The 25,172-nt window shown below is 39.0% G+C and overlaps 1 long non-coding RNA gene across 12 annotated transcripts; it reads left to right on the plus strand.

The window, feature by feature from the left end:
• The first annotated feature begins 1,358 nt into the window (after positions 1 to 1,358).
• On the plus strand, positions 1,359 to 24,973 carry LOC146457330 (uncharacterized). 12 transcript variants are annotated; one of them, XR_014858526.1, is made up of 4 exons: positions 1,359 to 1,374; positions 21,197 to 21,293; positions 21,429 to 21,483; positions 24,632 to 24,973. It is a non-coding gene; the product is annotated as an uncharacterized LOC146457330 (long non-coding RNA). The 12 variants fall into 12 exon arrangements; XR_014858517.1 differs by lacking the exons at positions 1,359 to 1,374; positions 21,197 to 21,293; positions 21,429 to 21,483; positions 24,632 to 24,973 and adding exons at positions 1,394 to 1,539; positions 1,676 to 1,730; positions 4,291 to 4,355; positions 11,057 to 11,235; XR_014858521.1 differs by lacking the exons at positions 1,359 to 1,374; positions 21,197 to 21,293; positions 21,429 to 21,483; positions 24,632 to 24,973 and adding exons at positions 1,399 to 1,539; positions 1,676 to 1,730; positions 4,291 to 4,560; positions 4,654 to 4,769.
• Positions 24,974 to 25,172: the final 199 nt, after the last annotated feature.

Genomic DNA, 25,172 nt, shown 5'->3' on the forward strand with positions numbered 1-25,172 from the left:
GAAAAGCTTTTACCAAAGTTTTCATTCGAAAGATTCAAGTACAATCTTCATTCTTGCGCAGCGAAGATTTTTTAGAAGCGATTGCGCTTTGGAATCCAGTGATATTGCTGTCGCACATGTCGAGTCCCATTGCGACATTCATGTGACGAAATTGTGAAGCAAACGCCCAACCAAAGTCCTATATTTGCCATATTTGTAGAGTATTCAGGTGAATAGAACATGGATTGGTAGATGTTTATATAATCTACGATTCCACTGTCGGTTCGCATCGAATCTCAAATGAAGTTGGTCGGAACAAAGTTTCATCGCTTGCTGCTCTTCTTTTGACATCATAGCGAGAATTGAATTCAATCTCTTGAATGTACGTTAACACTCCAATGATACGAAACTTTGGCTTTGAAAATCGAGTACACTGGCCGACGCGGCGGCCATCTTTTTTAAAACTGATATGCTTGTTCGTGTGGAAATGGATTGTGATTGGTTTACGAGAATTTATCGATCGGTTTTGGTAGAACAATTTTGATCCAAGATCGAGATCTTGCGTCCAAAGTAGGGTTGCGGTCTCTCCTTGAGCCCGCAATAACAAATTGTACTGCGCGGTTATTTACATTTTCACGAAAACAGTGTTCTAAAACACAAACAACAACAACAGCCCAGGGACCCCACTCACTTATTTTAATAACGGGGGGGTCCGAAGGATTTTTTTGGGTCTGACATTTTAGCCAAAAGGGATTTTTTGGGTCTACGAAAGATGCCGGGATTTTTTTGGGTCGCGAAAACAACACAGGGATGTTTGGGGGTATTGTATTTTTCATCAGCTCAAATCAACAAAAACATAAGCGCAATTAACTGCTTAAGTGGTATTACGGGATATATATTAATTTGAAAAGTAATTACCGGCACTCCACGCGCATCTAATCCAGAGAGAAATATTCATATAACAGTCATGCAAGCTTTTTGTATTTGTTTTTGTATAGTTTTGTTTTTGACCAAAACCAAAGTTGAAGTTGGCATGTTTTAGCTTTCCAGAAGATAAATAATAAATTGGCACATCATGTTTTCACGCGCTTGACACCAGTGTCATGTTTTCAAGCGGTTTTTTGACACGTCATGTTTTCCTGGCATCGGCGTTATGTTTTCCTGCGCTTGGCTTCCTATCTTGTCCCTTGGGTGATCATATCCTTAATTCTTACGACTTTAGGGGTTGAAACTGAACCATTGCTATTACAAGGAGAAATTTGATGCCGATCACTGTTACGTCTTAAAGGGTTACTTAATTTGGGTCGATCTAAAAGAAACTGTGATCATGTGCTGGGCATGTGAAATAGACGTACTGATCACAACATCAGAAGCAAGAAAATTGTGACACAGTGAGTCTCATGACATGACAAATAACACGAAATTTGATCTCACTACTGTACACTTACTTCTAAACAAATTTTCTTGCTTCAGGCAATAGTGTTCAGCTTTAGACAGACAACCAACACTGACGTTTTCTCCAGAGTCGTGAGCTGTGCTACAATGTCTATGAAAAGCGAGGTACCATATTGTTCATTAATGTAAATATATTCAACTTCTCAAAAAGTCTCTTCTGTTTAAAGAGACAACTTTCACCTTCTTTTCTCGTTACAAGAAGTTTACCTCTAATAACATTTTCAATATTTCTTTTGCGTAGGACAACGCCCCACCCCAAGCGATAGATGAGCATTGCGAATCAAACCATGACGAAGGTAAAGGAAATATTATAGTTTTTGTCAGGAACGAATCGCTCCAGAAATTTTGATTGTACAGTAAAGTAAAACTTGACTTCTTGGCTTCGGCGTTCTGTACCTAAAAGGAAAGTAGCATCGCTCCAGAAATTTTGATTGTACAGTAAAGTAAAACTTGACTTCCTGGCTTCGGCGTTCTGTACCTAAAAGGAAAGTAGCATGGGAAAAATAGTTCCTTTTCGTCAAGGAACGAAAAACGTGGCATTAGAGACATTCAGCACCGGGCTTTTCGGCAAAAACCTCAGGCGGCGAACGGCTAGAGATCACGTGACAAGGCTCTGACGTTACGTTTGCGGTTTTCAACGTGGAGAGGTAGGTTTTCACGCGTAAGTCGTTTACCTCAGCGATTTGAGTCGTACTTTTCATTTTTTTGAAACGTAAAAATGTCAGATTTATAAGTAGCAAGTCTTTATGTTGATGTTTAGGTGTAAACTAACGCAAAAGAGCGAACATGAATCTTTATGTTGCTGTATGAAAAACAGCACTACTGCTGTTCGCAAGTTCAATATGGCGGCCACTTCAAGAGAGAGGTGTAGTTAAAGGGGTAGAAGCCATAAACGTCAAACACTAAACGCCTAATCTGAAACTGCCGTTTCCGGTTTGCCGTTAACGCAAAAACCCTGGTGCTAAATGTCTCTAATATAGCGCGCGAACTTTGGCCACGATTGTCAACAAAACTGAAGCGGTGCCTTTCTTCGTTCCCATAAAATCGTTGATCTTTTTTAATATGGTGAGTGAAGTATTACCGAAATTTATAGTAATAAATTGATCTTGAAAATCGATCCTAGGCAATTCTTGGGCAAAGTCTTTTTGTACAAATATTGATTATATGCAGTTGTGCTGCATGTTACATTCTGACACATGAAAACGGATTTTACCAGATGTCCTCTACCGAACAATTAATGAAAAGATCCGGGTACGAGATTAACAGAATGCCTACTGTGTCTATAGTTAGGAAATAGAATTTCATTTTTTAGTTGAGTTATTTTAGTCAGGGGCACCCAACGACAGTTTTCTCTCAGATCCTTTGAAACGCTATTTTAGGCTATCTGGAGTGCCTCTAAGCTCTGTAGGTTCATTTTAGGCCGCGCTATATTTTTATCTCTTCGGTCATTCTAGGGCCACTTGAGTCTTTTCGAAACTACTAGGACAATTTTGTTCATTTCCCGAAAACCTTAGGTCTTGTTTCCTTTCCGAAAATCTTAGCTGACCTTTTTTCGGTACCTGAAACGACATTTTTGTCAATCCGAAAACACTAGGCCTTAAATTTCCCATATCACGAAAGTTCGAAGTGAAAATTCCCTTCAGAAAATTGTAGGGGATTAAGGGCCTTCCGAACAGATAATTTACCGAAACGATCCGTTGGGTGCCCCTGTTTAGTGGCGTGATGTAAGAGCTTGCGACCGTCATGTTGATCTTGTGATCTGAACATGCAGGGTAACCGAACGAGAACTTACATTAATTCAAGCAAAATACGTCAAATTTTTCCTGTGTTCTCAGGTCGCCTGCTGCCAGGCTTTTAAAGACATATTTGTGTAATTGGAATAGACATTGATTTGTTGCGATGCTGAAAATTTAAGTTGTAGACAAATTGAGAGACTCAAATTTTATTTCTCGAATTTACTAGCTACTGACTATTTTACGAAAAGTCCAGGCGAAACCTTTTTCGCATTTTTAACGACACATTTGCCCCTTCGAAGGAAAGGAATTAGTTTGCCATCGATACGAAATTTCAGCAAACATTTTACTAAACAAACTGGTGGATTTCATTTCTTTACGACTAAATCCCAATTTCTGAATCGATTGAGGCCGCTTCCGAACAGATATCGACCTAAATGAACCGCATTGGGTGCACTTAATTCACAGTCTAGGTTATCCTACATAAACGTACGTTTTGTAGGTTGTCGTCTGGTTGGTTTATTATTTAGGTCTTTTAATTAGCGTTTGTTCCCTAAATAGACATGCTCGGGAGTTCTTGCCGACCAATTGGCTTGCATCATTGTATTTGAACAGTCTGTTTCTTTAAACTGTTGTTCTGTTCGAATTTTCATTGGATACCCGTTATTCTAAGTAGTTTCAAAAATTTTCTACCTATTTTACTTTATTAGATATCACCTTTGACATAGATATGCCTTGCACCTGGTTCCTCTCCCGTGACTGTTCGTGCTCACCGTTCGTAATCTTCCTATTTTCTATTAGTGTTCTCATTTGTAATTTTAACTTGATTTTTCTTAGGTTGGGTTTGCGCCACGTATGGGTATCATATCCCGTTCGCGCGAACCCTTTTGGTCTTTCTTTTCATATTTCTTTCTCTCATATAATTTGCTGTTATTTAATTAATTGAACAATAAAGCTGAACGAATAAAGAATAAACGTGAATTACTTCGACACTCAATCGAAAACTGCTCTGATAGGACAATTCTTGTTAATCTTAGAACCTGGAGTTGAACAACACGACATTAAAATTGAAAAATCAATGCAGCACACTCATGATCACTCTCCATCTTTTTGTTTTCTTCAGGCCCACTGTTAGTGCCTTCAAACATCCAGGAAAATTTGCCTGTTGCATTTGCGATGCTGGAGAAGGTGCCCGACAAGTGCAGATGTCATTCTTACAGTATTTTTGTAACGGATGGATCTACTGCGGAAAGCATATTTCAATAACATAAAATTATGACTGCCCTATCAGAATTTATAATCCCGGTTGAATCGTGCAGTAAAATAAGTCAGTAAATCTCATCGAAATTGCTCTTTTTTAAATCGCGATGTTATCTAAACAAACGTATATAGGAAACAAGCTGATCGGATAATCGTACAAGTGTTTTGTGGATCTCTGTCATTACGTTGTTTGCATGCCTAAAAATAAAAGTGGTTCAGTAATGCTTGGTAGTGGTTCATATTTACTGAAAGTTTCTACATAAAGTAACTGATATAACCCTTATTGGTGAAAAAAGAAAGCAGACCTAAAGAAGTTTAAACGTTTTTAATTTCTTGCATGAATCTTACTGACTGAGGCGTCGTTCACACGTATCCGGAAATTTGTGAAAACGCAAATTTTTTTTTACGAATACGGCTTGTGTCCACACGTATCCAGCGTATTTTCCGGCCGTATCCGGAAATTTTTGAAAACGCTCTCCAGAGTGGAAATTTTTTTATCCGATACGAATACGTATACGTGTGGACGGTCGTATCCGGAAATTTTTGAATACGCTTTCGTCATTCTCTTGGATCCAGTCTTCACGGCGAGCATTATAAACAAACATGGCGTACAGCAAGCCGGGTTGTAGCTTCTTTGTTAGTTGCTCTGATTTCTAGTTTGATATCATGCGTTCAGATAAATGCAGCTGTGATAAATTCACACAACCAATACATTAGAGATCGACAGGATGTTTTGAGATTGTTATTCTGGATGCGACCAGGAAGGACAAGCGCATAGTGGGACAATTTTATCAGTGGCACAACGATCGAAGAAGAATGGAGAGAGAATTTTAGAACTGGGAACTAGAGCAAATCAGAAAATTTCCGGATACAATCGGATACGTGTGGACGGCTGAAAACGATTCGAATATGCTGCGTGTGGACGCGAAAATTTTCGCATCCGCAAAAAAATATTTGCGGGAAAAAAAATTTCCGGATACGTGTGGACACGAACCCCTGTTCAAATTGTACATCAGAAAGTATCCCTTTACTTTGCAATTACAGTTGAGTCAGTTAGAATCATCCAGATTCCGTTCAAACTGGGTTGGAAGTTACCTTGAAAGCTTGAAAGACTTACTTAAGAAGTGATGATAGAACAGAGATGGAAACGAAAAGAATCCCTTGCGGTCTGTAGAAAACATATGATAATTAAATTATATCTGTCACGCAATTGTTCAAATATTTCTATATATGCAGGGCGATCTGGATAAATCTACAAGAAATCATTAAAGTTTAAACAACGACTATGGCTTGTTGACGGAGCAGCTACAGTGACATTAATTCTTTATCATTGACTAGACGGATTTTCACTTAGATGACGTCAGCTTAAACCTGCAATAAAACTCTCTAGTCCAGTCCTAACAAAAAGTTAAATTTATTTATTTCCCCTTTACCATAACCGGCACAAGCCTATAAATAGATTTTGTGATAAATTGTATTGCGCTACATAATGCTTACGACTTAACTAGATATTCATTCATTGAATGTAAATATATGAAACATATATTTTGAACCGCGGATGAAAGATCAAATTGAAGAAAGATGCTCGCAGTTAGTTTGCAACTTAAGCAGTTGCTAAAGAAAGGCCTGAAAAAATTTAGGCTTGAACGGGATTCGAACCCATGACTTCTGCGATGCCGGTGCAGTGTTGTACCAACTGAGCTATCAAGCCAACTGGGAGCTGGTCGTATTGTGAGTTCGTAATATACCCGTGAAGGATGAATAAATAAATGTAAATATATGAAACATATATTTTGAACTGGGGATGGAAGTTCCTAGTGACCAGCTCCCAGTTGCCGGTTTCCAACTTGTAAAGTAAGGGCACCAACATTGAAAAAACTAATTCCTTTAGTTTTCGAAGGAGCAAATTAGTCGTTTAAAATGCGAAAAAGAACAAAAAGGCAAGCTTGCATTTTCTTAAAACCAACAACAACAAGAAAATTTGGGAAATAAACTTTTCTTTCCCAAAACTTTCTCTTACTTCAATTTCAGGCTCAAGCACCTTTATTAGCTTTCACAAATGTGTCCTTTAAATGCCACAAACGATCTGGGAACACGCGATACAATATTTTATCCATAATTGGTTAAAGTGCCTATGAAGCGAAAATTGGTTTTGTGTGGTTACAAAATTTTCACTTTGAAATATACGATTCCGACGTTTTAAAGTGGTGGGGCCTGAAAATTGTGGATTTTACGAACGCTCAAAGTTAGCCTATTTTGCTCTCAAAAATGGTCAGAGGACTGGGTCGAGTTTTATGCTGAATTCCAAGTTATAACGTCACGTTGGTGCCAAAAGTTTGTTTACTTTCATTCCGTTCCTTCCGCCAAAGTGGATCGGAGAAAGAGAAAAGCATGTCTAGCAATTCTGTGAACGATCGATTCTGGCAACTCTCTTTGTTACGGACGCTAGGAACGCAATATCGCCCTCGGTGTCGCTTATCTTTCTTCTCTTCCGCCATGATGAATTGCAATTCTTGGCACCAACGTTTCTCTTGGAGCACTTAAAACTGACTACTACATCAAGGTTTAACAGAAGAAATAAACAATGTTGCTAGATTTTTGACTCTATTGTATCGGGCCCCCATACGACACTCGTCTCAACAAACCGTTTATCCCTGACATGTGCACATAGTAGAATCATAAATTTTTACATCTTGTAATTGAGTCTCACCGTCCACTTCAAGCGAATGGCGCCGATTATTTACATTTTCACGAAAACAGTGTTTAACAACAACAACAACAACAACAACAGGCTCCCTCGTTTAGCGTTAACCAACGGTTAACGGGCGGTTTTCCGCGTTTTTGGCATCAGTGTCATGTTTTCTCGCGCTTGGCGCCGGTGTCATGTTTTCCCGCGCTTGGCACTGTTGCCATGTTTCCCCGCGCTTGGCACCAGTGTCATGTTTTCACACGCCTGACACCAGTGTCATGTTTTCAAGCGCTTTTGGCACGCCATGTTTTCACGCGCTTGACACCAGTGTCATGTTTCCAAGCGGGTTTTGACACGTCATCTTTTCCCGCGCCTCGCATCGGTGTTATGTTTTACCGCCCTCGCTATACTTTTCTTATGAAATTACAACGGAGACGGTATTCAAATATCAAGAAAAACGCCTTGGGTGATCATATCCTTAATTCTTATGACCTCAGGGGTTGAAAAACCATTGATATTACAAGGAGAAATTTAATGCTGATCACTGTTACGTCTTAAAGGGTTACTTAATTTGGGTCGATCTAAAAGAGACTGTGATCATGTTCTGGGCATGTGAAATAGACGCACTGATCACAACATCACAAGCAAGAAAATTGTGACACAGTGAGTCTCATGACATGACAGATAACACGAAATTTGATCTCACTACTGTACACTTACATCTAAATAAATTTTCTTGCTTCTTTTAAGGTTCAGGCAGTAGTGCTCAGCTTGAAACAGACAACCAACACTGACGTTTTCTCTAGAGTCGTGCGCTGTGCTGCAATGGCTATGAAAGGCGAGGTACATATTGTTTGTCAATGTAAACACATGAAAAGTCTCCTCTGTTTAAAGAGACAACCTTAACCTTCTTTTCTCGTCACAAGGTATTTACCTCCGAGAACATTTTCAATATTTCTTTTGCGCAGGACAACACGCCACCCCAAGTGATGGAGGAGCATTGCGAATCAACTGATGACGAAGGTAAAGGAAAAATTTTAGTTTTTTGTCAGGAACGAATCGCTCTGGAAATTTTGATTGAACGGTAAAGTAAAACTTGACTTCTTTGCTTCGGCGTTTTTGTACCTAAGAGGATAGTAGCATGGGAAAAATAGTTCTTTTTTGTCAAGGAACGAAAAACGTGACTAAGGAAACAATTTTAAACTGCAGGATGCTCGAAAACCGACGGAAACTTCATTAGTTCAGTTAGAACGGTCTCTGTTTCCTAAAAGTTTTCTGCCACCAGAAATCGGTCAACTAAAGAATCTATACAGATTAACGTATGGTCCAACAATTGTCCTGAGAAAAAAAAAAAAAAAAAAAACAAAAACGAAACCATATTCAAAATATTTGTCTTGAATATTTCTTGTCTGGTTTTCTCGACTGATTAGTTGAGTGGGAATAGAGAGAAAAAGTAGTAATAAAATGAAGTGTTCGGCAATTATTCCAGGACCATAGCTAGCGCTCGTCTAAGTTGTATCCCAAAATAAAAACCAACAATACTGTTAGTTGAAAGTCGATAATTCTCAAACAGTATTTAGTATACGCTTGCGTCCTGAAAGGTGGATACACTGAATAGAGCCCTGTCCCTAACATTGGCTTATTTTAAATTATAAGTTCATATTTAAGACTGTCAATTTGTTTTGCATGTGGCTTTCTGACGGTTTATCTTCACCTCTTGTTCTGTTAAAGAGCAACTGACAAATTAAAGCCATTCCCGGTAACTAAACGGGCCTTAAAATGGGCTCTATCACGGAGATTGTGCTGTATGTTTGTCGAAACTATTCAATTATTTGTGAAAATTTTTGTTTGGCAATAATTATAAAGCGCGCGAACTTTGGCCACCATTGTCAACAAAACTGAAGTGGCGCCTTTTTTCCTTTCTCAGAAACTTAAAATCGTTGATCTTTTTTAATACGTTGAGTAAAATATTACCAAAATTTAAAGCAATAAATTGATCTTGAAAATCCGTCTTAGGCAATTCTTGGGCAAAGTGTCTATGTACAAATGTTGAGCATATGCACTTGTCCTTTGTCACAGTCCTGACACATGAAAACGGATTTTACCAGATGTTCTGTACCGAAGAATGAGAAGATCTGGGTACGAGATTAACTGAATGCCCACTGCAACTATAGATAGGGAATAAAATTTCCTTATTTGGTTGAGTTATATTAGTGGTGTGATGTAACAGCTTGTGACCGTCATGTTGATCTTGTGATCCAAACATGCAGAGGAACCGAACGAGAACTTGCATTAATTCATGCAAAATACGTCAAATTTTTCCTGTGTCTCTTTAAAAAAGACATATTTGTATAATTGGAATAGATATTGATTTGTTCCGATGCTTAAAATTTAAGTGGAAGAACGTTTGAGAGACTCATATTTTATTTTTAGAACTTTCTAGCTGTTGTTTGTTTTACGAAAACTAGGCTAACCCTTTTTCGAATTTTTAACGACACATTTGCCTCTTCGTAAACGAAAGGAATTAGTTTTCCATCGACACGAAATAATAATAATTAGAAGTTTTTTTTTCTCTCTGAAGCATTAGGTGCACTTAATTCAAAGTCTTGGTTAATATCCTACATAAACGTTTTGTAGGTTGTCGTCTTGTTGGTTTATTATTTAGGTCTTTTAATTAGCGTTAGTTCTCAAAATAGACATGCTTGGGCCAACTGGCTTGCATCATTGTATTTGAATATTCTGTCTTTTAAAACTGTTGTTTTGTTCGAGTTTTCATTGGATACCCGTTATTGGATACCCGTTATGGCCGTGTAAGCATATTTCGGTTTACTTCGATCATTTAACCCAAGGATTTCTAAATCATTGGAATCATTCAAGATTCTAGTTAATTGAGAATAGTCGGAGTTAGTTGAGAGTTTGTTGAGATGCAATAGTAAGATGGCATGTGCAACTTTGACCGATAGAAGCGGAGCAAGTCAAGATTGAAGTCGGCTGGAGAAAACACAAAAATTTCATCGACGGTCTTAACAGCTTGGTATCTCAAGACAAACACGAGTTCGCTCATCTCCTTTTAAACGATTCGCCCTCAACATCAATTGCTGCCTTTTTTGAACACAATTCATCAAAGTCATCCACACTTTAAGGAACTGTGAATCCATCCAGGGTGGATGCATTTCTACCAGTTTAATTTCAAACCATTTTGCGCATGCAAATTTTGCACAGTGCCTTTTGTTGTTTTGGTTGCATGCTATCCTGCGAGAGGAAAGGGAGGGGGGGGGGGGGGTGGGGAGGAGAGGGGGATCCGCAGAAATTGGGTTGGTGTTTATAGCGCTCTTTATTAAACTGTTAACTTCCTTCAAACCAAAGTGTTTAATTTTTCCTACCCTGTTCACATTAGGCCCTTAGACCTAAGGAAAGGCTTCAATTCACGATGTTAATCAATGCACTTCGGTAGACACAAAGTAGTGTTTTATTAGAACGGTTTTCATTTGAGTGTCATAAAACCCAAACCAAAATAATTACTCTGGCCAATCACAACTGACGCAAAAAGCGCAATGAAATAATCAGAAATCGAAGGAAATATATGTAACCGACGCCAAACGATGGAAACAGCGTGCGAGGAAGGCCTGCTTGGTTTCGGTTTTGTTGCTGATTGGTTGACAAGGTGTCACGTATTTCGCTGGCCCATTACAAAGCGAAGTAAAGCAACACCATAGGAAACGTGAAATTACTTTGGACACTCAATTGAAAACCGCTCTTATACTTTAATAGGGCAATAATTAGTAGTCTTAGAACCAGGAGTTGCACATCATGACATTAAAATTGAAAAATTAATGCAGCACACGCATGATCACTCTCCATCTTTTTGCTTACGTCAGGCCCACTGCTAATGCTTTCAAGCATCCAGGATTTGCCTGTTGCATTTGCGATGCTGGAGAAGGTGCCCGACAAGTGGAGATGTCATTCTCACAGTGTAATTATCACGGAAGGCACGAAAGGCTTATTTTGTGGTCTACTCTATAACTGACCACTAGCCAAAGTATTTTGTATGACTTTTATACAGAAACTCGTGAGCTATGGTGGAAATAATAAAATGAGCCTGAGTCGGATCAAAACATATTTACGCCCGCGAACATCAACTCTATTGTTATATTAGTATTAAGAGTATACTTAGATTCTTATCAGTTTTCCGCGATTTACAAAACGTGACTAGATCAGCCCACTTTGAAAAAGAATGATAGCCTGGGCCGAGAGTAGCCGCCCAAGCGATTGTGGGAAGGTTTGGATGGAACGTTGGCTATTATCATCGCCAATGTAGATTAAACAAGATTGCTGTGATATGTGTTTATATTGGAGATAACGTGACCATTCTCATGACTCCAACGTTCGGGAGCCGTTGTAACTTTGACAAGTGTACATTTGGGACTCCAACTAGTAGGCTATTGCAATAATCAATTTGCGCCATAATGACAGATTTAACTAGCGCTTTAGCACTGTCTAAGGACAGAAACTTCCTAATGCACCATATATTGTGAAGATGGTAAAGGCATGATTTTCATATTGCATTTATATGATTTATGATACCAGGGTTTGAATCAAAATGTGCCCTTAAACTCCTAACAGATGTAACAACATAAATACTAGCATTGCCAATGGTGATATGATCAAGTCTGACTTTGTTAAGTTGCTGACGAGATCCAATCAGTACAAATTGGGTGTTATTATTATTCAGTTTTAACACCATGTGATATTTAGATAATGCTAAACTGAAGAGAATTCTAAAACAAAACTAAGAGTCAAATTTTTTCAAAGGATCTTTATTGATTATTAATTAGACTTAAATCAAAGTTCACGCTAATCCAGGGTTATCTTAACCTGCCTTTGAACTACTGGGTCCTGGGTGAGTTGCATAAAATTTAACGTCGGGCGTAACTGCTGACGCCAGACCTTCAGCCCAGTCACATTCAGTATTTTAACGTCTGACGATAGCAGTTACGCCCGACGTTAAATTTTATGCAACTCATCCCTGATGTTTAGTCTCATTCACTTACATTAGCATAAACTAGGGACAAACTTGTTACAAGTAAATGTGCTCTATAAATTGCAACGTCGGAGACCCATGGGCAGATAGTGAGGACGAGAAAAGAGTCGAAACGAGCGTGAAAAAAATTGATGGAGACATTTTTTCCCTCCCATTTCAGTCGTCTTTTTAAGGCTGGTTCACACGTGCGACGCAAACGGAGGTGCAATGTAAACATATTTCGGTTTACTTCGATCGTTTAACCCAAAGATTTCTAAATCATTGTAATCATTCAAGATTCTAGTTAGTTTAGAATAGTCAGAGTTAGTTGACAGTTTGTTGAGATACAATTGGTGGAACGTGGAGCGTGTTTTGCTGGCCAATTACAGAGCGAAGTAAAGCAAAACCAAAGCAAACGTGAAATTAGTTTGGACACTCAATTAAAAAGCGCTCTTATAGGACAACAATTAGTTGTCTTAGAAGCAGGAGTTGCACTGGTCATGGTATTAATATTGAAAAATCAATGCAGCACACTCATGATCATTCTCCGTCTTTTTGCTTTCGTCAGGCCCACTGCCAATGCCCTCAAACATCCAGGAAAATTTGCCTGTTGCATTTGCGATGCTGGAGAAGGTGCCTGACAAGTGGAGATGTCATTCTTACACTATTATCATCACGGATATGACGGAAGGCTTACTTGGATAAAATAAAATTATTACTGCCCCATAAGAATTTATATTCCCGGTTAAATCGTCCAGTAAAATAAGTCAGTAAATCTCATCGAAATTGCTCTTGTTTAAATCGTGATGTTATCTAAACAAGCGTATATAGGAAACAACCTTTTATCCTTAAATCTCTCAGTGCCAGAAGGCACATAAGGCTTAGACATCAGCCTTCTACTGAGTCGGTCTGAGGCGGCACAGCGCGCCGCACTCCAAGAGCTCCAGCCTGTGCCGTTCCGCTCCACCTTCACCATGCGTCGCCATGTTGTTTTGGGGCGGCCTCTCTTCCATCTTCCCTCCAGAGTCCACCCTAGGGTCACAGCGCAGTCGTCTGTTGGTTCCTTCTTCAGCACATGGCCGATCCAGTTCCATCTCCTTCTTTTCACTTCATCGCTGATCTTCTCCGCTTCTACCGTTTCGAGAACCGTCTTGTTTGAGATGTGCTGCTGCCATCGGATTCTGAAGATCTTTCTGAGGTATTTTGTTTAAAAGATGTCAAGTTTTTCTTCCTCTCCTTTGGTCAGTTTCCATGTCTCGCATCCGCACAGTAAGAGTGATAAGACTAGGCTCTTAAAGAGGGAGGCTTTGGTCTTTCTGCTAATGTCTGTTGCTTGCAGATGTAGTTGGGTCTTCTGAACGATGCGCTGGCTACTGCTGTTCTCCTCTGTTTGTTTGTTTTCGATTGTAGGTGGTTCAGGGTTGATGACAAAAGGGCTATGTCGTCTGCGAAATCGAAGTCCTCAAGTACTGTTGTGAAGTTCCATCGAATCCCGGTTTTCTCCCCTTCCACCGTCTGCCGCGTCACCCAGTCGATCACAAAGAGAAACAGAAATCCCAACATGCATCAACCCTGCTTCACACCAGTCACCACTGGGAAGAAGTCTGTCGTCTCGTTGTCGTCAAAAACCGCGCGTTGGAAGTTCTCGTAAAGAGTCTTCACCATCTGGATGAGTTTCTGAGGGATTCCATACTTTTTTTATGATGATCCAAAGGCTTTCTCTATGCACGGAGTCGAATGCTTTTGCAAAATCAACGTACTGGATGTACAGTGTAGCATTCCATTCATTCGCCTGCTCCAGAATGTTTCTGAGGACGAAGATCTGTTCTACAGTTCCCCTGCCTCTCCGGAATCCTGCTTGCTCTTTTCTAAGAGCGTGGTCAGTCCCTGCCTGGATTCTGTTGACTAGGATCTTGCTGAAGACCTTGCTTGCTAGAGTTAGCAGGGTCACTCCCCTCCAGTTGCCACAGTCCTGAAGGTTTCCCTTTTTGGGGATCTTGCATATGAGTCCTTTGGTCCGCTGCTTTGGAACTTTTTCTTCTGTCCATATCAGGTCGAAAATGTGTTTGAGCTCCTTACTGGTCTGCCCTGGGCCTGCTTTTAGCATCTCTGCTGTGATCTGGTCTACTCCTGGTGCGTTCCCGTTCTTGAGGGCTTTCATTGCTGCTCTGATTTTTTTCCAAGGTCGGCGCCTCGACTGAAATGTCCAGCTCTTCTACTTCTAAGTTTTCATCTTCTGGTGGTGATTCTGGCGTGTCTCTGTTCAGTACTTCTCCAAAGTGTTCTTTCCACCTGGCTAGTCTTTCTTCCTTGTTTTTCAGCAGCTCTCCATCCTTGTTCTTCACCGCCGCTGCTTGCCTGTTGTTCTGGCCTGTCAGCTGCTTTATGATGTCGTACAGCTGCTTGGATCTTTCATTTTCTGCTGCGTTCTGCGCTCTTTCTGCTTTCTCCGCCATCCATCTCCTCTTGTCTTCTCTCACGCTTCTCTTGACTTCTCTGTCCTTCTCCCTGTACTCGTTTCTGATTCTGTTCTTGATTCTCTCTGATCGTGTGCTGTCAATCTTTGTCGTGATGACCTCGGGTCCCCTCCATCAAGTAGAAACCTTTAATCTGAATACATCCTTTGTCTCAACAAGGCGCCTGCACACATGCACTGGAAGTTCTGCAAAGAGTTTGGTATTGAGTTGAAGGAACGATGGTATGAGCATGAACCCAAAGCTGTCACCGAGAGGGACAACGTCACTACTTTGTGGGATATGCCCATTTACACTGACAGGACCATCGAGCTAATAGGCCAGACATTGTGCTGAAGAACAAGAAGGCCTTCTCATTGACATGACTACACCCCTCGACTCCAACACATCAGTCAAAACCAAGGAAAGCTCAACAAATACAAAGACTTAGAAATCGAAGTCAACTTGTCAACGGTCATCCAGATCCTAATATCTTTAATACAGCTCTCCATAGCACGCAAAGCATCAGCCAAGCTAGCCTCAGGGTTAATGGTGAGAAGGATATGTACAGTTGAGTGTCATCTGCGTATGGGTGAGTTCTCCGGTACCCCTGGATTTGACCCTTCTTTCCTACAGTTAATCTGCAACGAGCCTTCAATTCCAATTAGCGTCTTCCACCTATCACGATCCAGTGAGATGGAGCGGTAAATTATTTAGATCTTGAATTAGCCGTTACCGCAAGTTTATTTAGAGCAGTTTTACGACGGTTTTGATTTTACGACACTGAATTGGAAACCGCTCTATCTTTTAAGGTACCAAGTCTGAATTAAGTTTCGGGTGTATTTAATATTAATTGAATGACTAAGAATGAAACAGCTGAGCCAAGGATATAGAATTTTGCGTAAAGATTTTTCAAGCCATAACGTATCTTTGGTGGCAAGGACTGCATGACTTGTGTAATTCAATGTTTTGTACAGAATTTACGGTTTTTCTTGCCAATTATTTTATAGAAGTCATTTTTTATTTTATTTTAAAGAATGTTCTCCATAATTCAAACCAACCAACAGCTTCGTTACCATTCTCTTTCTGTTGGTGTCATATTCATTTTCACTGCCTTCAAAAATGGTCGTTTAATATTTTCTTTAAATTCAGGTTATTAGTAAGTAAGGGACATGCCAGAAATTTGATTGGAAACTGAAACGTTAGCACTCGAATCTGTTTACGGTGACCAAATTACTTTTAAATCAACTCAGTTGATGGCACGAAATATTCTTAAGCTTAACAAGGCTCATAATTGACATAATCTTTCACCTCAATTTATGCAAAATTTCTCGATGTTGGCTACGAGAACATTCTGCAACTCGAGACGTGTTTTCTTTGTCTGTACCTAAATCACAAATTCTTGTAGGTTGATCTAACGCGATTTACACTGTCCATCTCGTATCATCAAAAGTTGCACGCGCACCCATTGGCATGTCATTTCTTAAAAAAAAAAAAATATTCAACACACCATGCTAAATTTCCTGAGAACAGCAAAGTTGCCAAGCCATTTCAATTTATATTTATAGTGGGGACGAGCAAAGGTTGGTTCACACGGGCAACGCAAACGCTAGCGCAAGCACAAGCACAATCACAAGCATACACACGTGTGAACAACTACAATGCAAATGCAAACGCAAGCACAAGGGCCAACGCAAGAAATGGAAAAATTTTCATTTCCTTGCGCTTGCGTTTGCGTTTTACACATGCCACCCGAGGAAACGCAAGGGAAAACGCCAAAGTAAGATAAAAAAGTACTCATTCTCGCATGCATTTAAGGTTTAAGCTTAAACCAAGATGGCGTCCTCCTCTGCCGTCTTTACTTGTCTCGTTCCGAGAGTCCTCGTTTCACGACTGCTGGTCCAGGGTAAAGCAGAGTGTGGGAACAAGATTGCCGCCATCTTGGGATACTGAAATGCGGATGTGTATCTCATTCTGCTTGCGCCTCCGTTTGCGTCGCACGTGTAACCAGCCTTTAAAAGACAACTGAAATGGGCGGGAAAAAATTTCTTCGTCAATTTTTTTTCACGCCCGTTTCGACTCTTTTCTCGTCCTCACTATCTGCCCATGGGTCTCCGACATTGCAATTTATAGAGCACTTTTATTTATAACAAGTTTGTCGTTTATGCCAATGTATGTGGATGAGACTAAACATCAGGGATGAGTTGCATAAAATTTAACCTCTGGCGTAGCTGCTATCGTTAGACGTTAAAATACTGAATGTGACAACCTAGTTCCCAGGGTCTCTCTTCTTCCCGCCCCCTAGGTTGTGAATGTGACTGGGCTGAAGGTCTGGCGTAAGCAGTTACGAAGATAACCCTGGATTAGCGTGAACTTTGATTAAAGTCTATATAAGAGTTGATGTTCGCGGGCGTAAATATGTTTTTGGCCCGACTCGGGCTCAAATGAGTTCTGAGAAGGGCCAAAAACTTATTTACGCCCAAGAACATCAACTCTATTACTATTATAATAATTTCAGAGGGCATTCACAAAAGGAATCAAAGAAAGTACAGTTAGTGATCGCGATATCTTCTGTAAACGCTGCCGGAATCGCGTCGGCGTTCATTTCATTATACAAAAACTTTCGTTGTCACAAAAAATTAAAGCTTTGGCAGAACACCGCAAAATTTGTCAAAAAAATCTTTGGCTCTAAGTTTTCAAAAGGAAAATAACAGAATTTTGTAAACAGCGAAGAAATAGTCACTTACGACTGTTAAAATTAATTGTGCAATTGCTTAACTTGACTGATTGACTGAGCGGTTTCGCTCGAAGAAGACTACTCTCGCCTCGCCTCCGGCCCTGGAGCAACTACAGGCATTATTTCCACCATCGCCCAGGAATTTCTGTATTAAAGTCCTCTTCATCTAGCTCAGACGACTGAGAATTTGCTTCTTCGTTAGGTTTTCCATCGATTTTGTAGCTAAAAACAATCTCTCTGCAGATGGCAGCGCTTCCAGTCAAACAAGCAAGTAAGCGGCGCGAACAGTTGAATGGCTTCCAGTTCTGATTGGCTGGCTACGTTATTTTCTTCTTTCTTATTGGCTCAGAGCAGCGGGCTAAGATATATTATTTTAGCCCGCTGAATTCTTCATTTTAGCTCGCAAAATACGCCGCAATGCCCGATGAAATTATTATTATTAATAATCAATAAAGATTCTTTAAAAAAAAATTTGACTCTTAGTTTTGTTTTAGAATTTTCGTTAGCATTATCTAAATATTAGCCTTTAAAAGCAGTTTTAAAGAGGGAGATGAAAACCTTGGTTAACTTTTAATCGTGGATTAGCGTTAATCGGCTTTCGAACAACCGGGCCCAGGAAAACAAAGGACGTTGTCCTGGTTCCATAGCATTAAAACTGCAATCTTAATATCTGTTAGGAGGATAGGTTTAATTATTTGAAAGTAAATAATATATTAGTATTACGAGTATACTTAGATTCTTATCAGTTTTCCGCGATGTACAAAAAGTGCCTAGATTAGCCCACTTTGAAAAAGAGTGATAGCCTGGGCCGAAATTAGCTGCCCAAGCGATTGTGGGAAGGTTTGCGGGGGGTGGGGGGGGGGGGACGTTGGCTATTATCATCGCATTCAGCATCCCCCCAAAACAATCCCACAATCGCTTGGGCAGTTACTCTCGACCCAGGCCATCACTCATTTTCAAAGTAGGCTATTTAAAACCTGTCTAAAATTTTAACTATCAGTACCAAACCAAACGTTTATCTGGTTATCTGTTGAATGAATAAATAGTTTAGGAACTAAAATAGTTGTAGGTTTTGCTTTTCCATCGAAATCACTCATTTTTCAGAAAAAAAAAAATCAGTGTGTGGTTTGTAATTTTCGTTCACCAAAGTAAATATGGCTACATATAATTGGCTCAGTTGGTAGAGCATTGCACCAGTATCGCAGAGGTCATAGATTAGAATCCCGTTCAAGCTTGAAATTGTTTTCAGGCTTTCTGCTCGTAGCTGCTTTATATCCAAAGTTGTGCACATACCTGCAATGGTTTCTCACTTATTAATTCTTTCATTCGCTGTTCAAACTACGATTTTCATATATATATTGGCAATTGGAACCAACACCCATTTACAGTTTATGTACAAAAGAAACGTTATATTAATAATCTCTTACCGAGGTTTATTTTTTTAATACTCAGTCGAAAAGAGTATTCCGATTGGCTCACTTACCTTAAGTATCAAAATATCAAAGCTGCCATGGAAGGTGGGGGGACAATTGACCGTTTTAATTTTATGTCGGTTTATCAACGGAGTTGATAACTAAAGGTAAATTTACCACTTTCGATTTACGTTGTTTTACAATTTGGAAATTTTATTCTAAGCAGGGAGCAATTTTTTCTTTTATCATTACTTAGGTGGTGAATAAACTTTTCTTCCTGGATTTGGTTTAGAAACATTTAAATTAAATGAACTGCACCATAACTTAATTTTAAAATTGGCAGTGTTCCATTCCATCAGAATGTTCAGTGTAACTGGTTAAACTCTCCACCCTCGTGCCATTATACATGTGACCATGAATTAGCTATTGAGTACGCGCGCTGTGGAGGGAAAAAACCTTTAGCTACGTAATGATCGGACTAGCTGAACCGCTTTCACGGGGAAAGCCCGTATCATTGGCAGTGTTCCCGGACTTTCAGTGCAAATGGTTGAAATCTACTTTTTCGTTCAACTGAACACGTGACCATGAATTAGCCAATTAATGCGCGCGCTGTGGAGTAAAAAAAACCTTCAGTTACGTAACAAAGGGACTAGCCGAACCGCTTTCACGGGGAAAGCCTGTATCATTGGCAGTGTTCCCGGATGTTCTGTGTAAATGGTTGGAATCTCCACCCTAGTGCTACTGTTAAAGCGTTCAGTAGCATATCCAATCATTTCTGGACAACACATAGCGGTTTTGATTTACAACTTACAATGTTTGAACGTTTTGCCGAGGCATTCTTTCCACTGTGAGGACTAATTCTAAAAAACAACTCTGAAATATATTTTCTAAATATACTATTTCAATTCCCCAAAACTACTCTGAAATATATTTTCGAAAGCACACGTAGCTTTTTCTTATCATACGAACGACTTCTAGTCGTTTTCATGTCATGAGACTTACTATTAGGCTCGATTTCCAGCCGCTGTTCGAGAAACGAGCCCGCGCTCCTCCCCCGAAAAGACTCTCTCTCGGGGAGGAACAAAGACCGGACTCGAGAGAGCGGCGGAAATCGAGCCTAACTTACTATTTACTGTGTCACAATTTTCTTGCTTGTATTGTTGTGATCAGTACGTCTATTTCACATGCCCAGAACATGATCGTAGTTTCATCATCATCTGAACAATGCAAATTTGGTCATGCGACTGCCAAATCACGCGGAATATTTGGCCTGATATTTAGCCGACAAGGCCGTAGGACGAGTTGGCTAAAATCAGGAGATATTCTGCAATATTGAGCAAGGTAATTGTTTTATTTTTCAATTCATTGATAACAAAGCACAGTTTTATTGCAGAAAAGCTGGGGGTGATCTTAATTTTCTCATTTTTCTCCCCGATAAACGAAATTGCGTTTATCGCAGGAAACCTGTTGACTACAGACGACGAATATTCAGTGCACCATGACGATAGCTGGCAAGTGTTGAAATGTGTTAAGTAATACTTCACAATATTTGGTGATCATTTGACGTCAGGGATCATTTGCGACGCAGCACTCCATTTTACATCAATTTGCAGTGTTTTCTAGTGCTGAATCAAGTTCACTCGCTGTCAGCAACATGCAAAATGTTGCCATGGCGTCTCATCTAGATAGGTGGTAACAAATACTTTGATCCGAGGCCGGATGATGTACCTTTCATTGTATTTGTTCTGTTGCAAAATTAAAACGTGATAATAATTTAACTAAATGATTTGAAATGTCAGACCTCACGACTACTTTAAAACGTTATTATATTAGAATTTTATTTTTGTTCTGAGCCAGAAGAACAACGTCAAATGGACAATGAAAGTGTATTGACGTGATGCAAGACTAAATTTAAACCTTCGTCAAAATTGGTGTAGGAGTGTGCAAGCTGTTGTTCTTTTTTCACCAAAGGACAAAGCACGTTTCAAACAAAATTTCTTGTATTCTTATCACACGTTTCTTGGTGATTTAGTTCGAATGAAAATAGACGTTTGAGCATACAAAAAGGCGAGCATAACCCCTGAAGCCCTTATATTAAAGAACAAATTCTCCTATACCTTTCTTATGAAATTACTTTGGGAGAAGTTATTCAAATATGAAGAAAAACGCCTTGGGTGATCATATCATTAATTCTCATGACCTCAGGGGTTGAAAACCATTGATATTACAAGGAGAAATTTGATGCTGATCACTGTTACGTCTTAATGAGTTTCTTAATCTAAGTCGATCTAAAAGAAACTGTGATCATGTTCTGGGCATGTGAAACAGACGTACTGATCAGAACATCACAAGCAAGAAAATTGGGACACAGTGAGTCTCATGACATGACAAATAACACGAAATTTGATCTCACTACTGTACACTCACTTGTAAACAAATTTTCTTGCTTCTTTTAAAGTTCAGGCAGTAGTGTTCAGCTTGAAACAGACAACCACCACTGACGGTTTCTCCAGAGTCGTGCGCTGTGCAACAATATAATGGCTATGAAAGGCGAGGTACATATTATTTGTTAATGTAAATACATTCAACTTCTCAAAAAGTCTCCTCTGTTTAAAGAGATAACTTTCACCTTCTCTTCTCGTTATAAGGTATTTACCGCTAATAACATTTTCAATATTTCTTTCGCGCAGGACAACGCCCCATCCCAAGCGATGGAGGAGCATTGCGCATCAAACGATGACAAAGGTAAAAGAAATATTATATTTTTTTGTCAGGAACGAATTGCTCTGGAAATTTTGATTGTACACGCAGTAAAGTAAAACTTTACTTCTTTGCTTCACGTTCTTGTACCTAAAAGGATAGTGGCATAGGAAAAGTAGTTCTTTTTTGTCAAGGAACGAAAAACGTGACTTAGAAAACAATTTTAAAAACGTCAGGATGCTCAAAAAGCCGACGGCACCTTCGTTAGTTCAATTAGAACGGTCTCTGTTTCCTAAAAGTTTTCTGCGACCAGAAATGTCAACTAAAGAATCTAAACAGATTAACGTATGGTCCGAAAATTGTCCTGAGCAAAAAAAAAAAAAAAAGAAAAGAAAAAAAGAACCATATTCAAAATATTTGTCTTGAATATTTCTTGTCTGGTTTTCTCGACTGATTAGATGAGTGGGAATAGAGAGAAAAAGTAGTAATAAAATGAAGTGTTTGGCAGTTATTCCAGGGCAATAGCTAGCGCTCGTCTAAGTTGTATCCCGAAATTAAAACCAACAATACTGTTAGTTGAAAGTCGATAATTTCAAATAGCATTTAGTATACGCGTGCGTCCTGAAAGGTGGATACACTGAATAGAGCCATGTCCCTAACATTGGCTTATTTTAAATTATAAGTTCATATTTAAGACTGCCAATTTGTTTTGCATGTGGCTTTCCGACGCTTTTTCTTTACTTTGCATTTCACCTCTTGTTCTGTTAAAGAGCAACTGACAAATTAAAGCCATTCCCGGTAACTAAACGGGCCTTTTAAAAAGGTCTCTATCACGGAGATTTTGCTGTATGTTTGTCGAAACTATTCAATTATTTGTGAAAATTTTTGTTGGGCAATAATTATAAAGCGCGCGAACTTTGGCCACCATCGTCAACAAAACTGAAGCGGTGCGTTTTTTCTTTCGTTGATCTTTTTTAATACGTTGAGTGAAATATTACCGAAATTTATAGCTATAAATTGATCTTGAAAATCCATCTTAGGCAATTCTTGGGCAAAGTGTTTTTGCTACAAAAATTGAGCATATGCAGTTGTGCTGTGTGTCACATTCCTGACTCATGAAAACGGATTTTACCAGATGTTCTCTACCGAGGAATGAGAAGATCTTGGCACGAGATAAACAGAATGCCTACTGTGTCTATATTAAATAAATAGAATTTCCTTATTTGGTTGAGTTATATTCGTGGTGTGACGTAACAGCCTGTAACTGTAACTTTCTTATGTCGATCTTGTGATCCAAACATGCAGGGCAACCGAACGAGAACTTACATTAATTCATGCAAAATACGTCAAATTTTTCCTCTGTTCCTAGGTCGCTTTCTGCCGGTCTTTAGAAATTGGAATAGATATTGATTTGTTCAAATGCTGAAAATTTAAGTAGAAGAACGTTTGAGAGACTCAAATTTTATTTCTAGAATTTACTAGCTGTTGCTTGTTTTACGAAAAGTCCAGGAGTTAGTTTTCTATCGATACGAAATAATAATAATAATAATAATAATAATAATAATAATAATAATAATAATAATAATAACAATAACAATAACAATAACAATAACAATAACAATAACAATAACAATAACAATAACAATAACAATAACAATAATAATAATAATAATAATAATAATATTGATAATGATAATAATAATAATAATAATAAGAAGAAGAAGAAGAAGAAGAAGAAGAAGAAGAAGAAGAAGAAGAACAAGAAGAACAAGAACAAGAAGAACAAGAAGAACAAGAAGAAGAAGGAGAACAAGAAGAAGAAGGAGAACAAGGAGAAGAAGAACAACAACAAGAAGAAGAAGAACAAGAAGAAGAAAAAGAATAACAAGAATAACAATAAGTTTAATTTGCTCTCTGAAGCATTAGGTGTACTTAGTTCAAGGTCTATCTTGGGTAATATCCTACATAAACGTTTTCTAGGTTGTCGTCTTGTTGGTTTTTTATTTAGGTCTTTTAATTAGCGTTAGTTCTCTAAATAGACATGCTTGGGAGTTCTTGTCGACCAATTGGCTTACATCATTGTATTTGAATATTCTGTTTTTTAAAACTGTTGTTCTGTCCGAGTTTTCATTGGATACCCGTTATTGGAATCAGTGTATGGCCGTGTAAGCATATTTCGGTTTACTTCGATCGTTTAACCCAAAGATTTCTAAATCATTGTAAACATTCAAGATTCTAGTTAGTTGAGAATAGTCGGAGTTAGTTTAGAGTTTTGTTGAGATGCAGTTGTAAGATGGCATATGCAGTTTTGACTGCTGGAGGCGAAGCAAGTCAAGATTGAAGTCAACTGAAGAAAACACAAAAATGTCATCCACAGTCTTAACAGCTTAGTACCACAAAACAAGCACCAGTCCGCTCATCCCCTTTAAACGATTCGCTCTCAACATCATTTGCCACCTGTTTTGAACACAATTCCTCAGAGCCATTCACACTTTACGGAACTGTGAATACATCCAGGGTGGATGCATCTCAACCAGTTTAATTTCAAACCATATTGCGCATGTAGATTTCACACCGTGCATTTCGTCGGTTTGGTTGCCTTCTATCCTGCGAGAGCAAAGGGAGGGGGGGGGGGGGGGGTAGTGGGGAGGAGAGGGAGATCCGCAGAAATTGGGTTGGTGTTTGTAGCGCTCTTCATTAAACTGTTAACTTCCTTTAAACCAAAGTGTTTAATTTTTCTTACCCTGTTCAATGCACTTCTCAAGACAAAAAGTAGTGCGGTTTAATTTGAACGGTTTTCATTTCAGTGTCGTAAAACCAAAACCAAAGTAATTACCCTGGCCAATCACAACAGACACAAAAAGCGCAATAAACCAGTCAGAAATCGGAGGAAATGTATGTTACCGACGCCAAACGCGGGAAAACGCGTTCGAGCAAGGCATGTTTGGTTTTGGTTTTGCTGCTGATTGGTTGAGAAGGTGGCACGTTTTTTTGCTGACCCATTACAGAGCGAAGTAAAGCAAAACCAAAGCAAACGTGAAATTAGTTTGGACACTCAATTGAAAAGCGCTCTTGTACTTAAATAGGACAATAATTAGTAGTCTTAGAACCAGGAGTTGAACACCATGACATTAAAATTGAAATATCAATGCAGCACACTCATGATCACTCTCCATGTTTTTGCTTTCGTCAGACCCACTGCCAATGTCTTCAAACATCCAGGAAAATTTGCCTGTTGCGTTTGCGATGCTGGAGAAGGTGCCCGATGAGTGGGGATGTCATTTTTCTTCAGGCTACACGGAAGGGATGTTTGGATAACGTAAAATTATGGATGGCCTTTAAGAATTTATTATCTGTTGAATCTTCCAGTTAAATAAGTCAGTAAATCTCATCGAAATTCCTCTTGTTTAAATCGTGATGTTATGTAAACAAGCGAATCTAGGAAACAAGCTGATCGGATAATCGTACAAGTATTTTATGTGGATCTCTGTCATTACATTGTCTGTATGCGTAAAAATAAAAGTGGTTAATGCTTGGTAGTTGTTCATATTTACTGAAAGTTAATTTTTACATAAAGTAACTGACATAAAGTAACTGATATAACCCTTATTGGTGATAAAGGAAAGAAGACCGCAAGAAGTCTAAACGTGTTTAATTTCTTGCTTGAACCTTACTGACTGAGAATAGATGAGCCCCTGTTCAAACTGTTGTACACAGAAAGTATCCCTTTACTT

This window comes from Pavona decussata, unplaced genomic scaffold, assembly GCF_977016875.1.
Source record: "Pavona decussata unplaced genomic scaffold, jaPavDecu1.1 SCAFFOLD_244, whole genome shotgun sequence".
NCBI classification, from domain to species: Eukaryota; Metazoa; Cnidaria; class Anthozoa; order Scleractinia; family Agariciidae; genus Pavona; species Pavona decussata.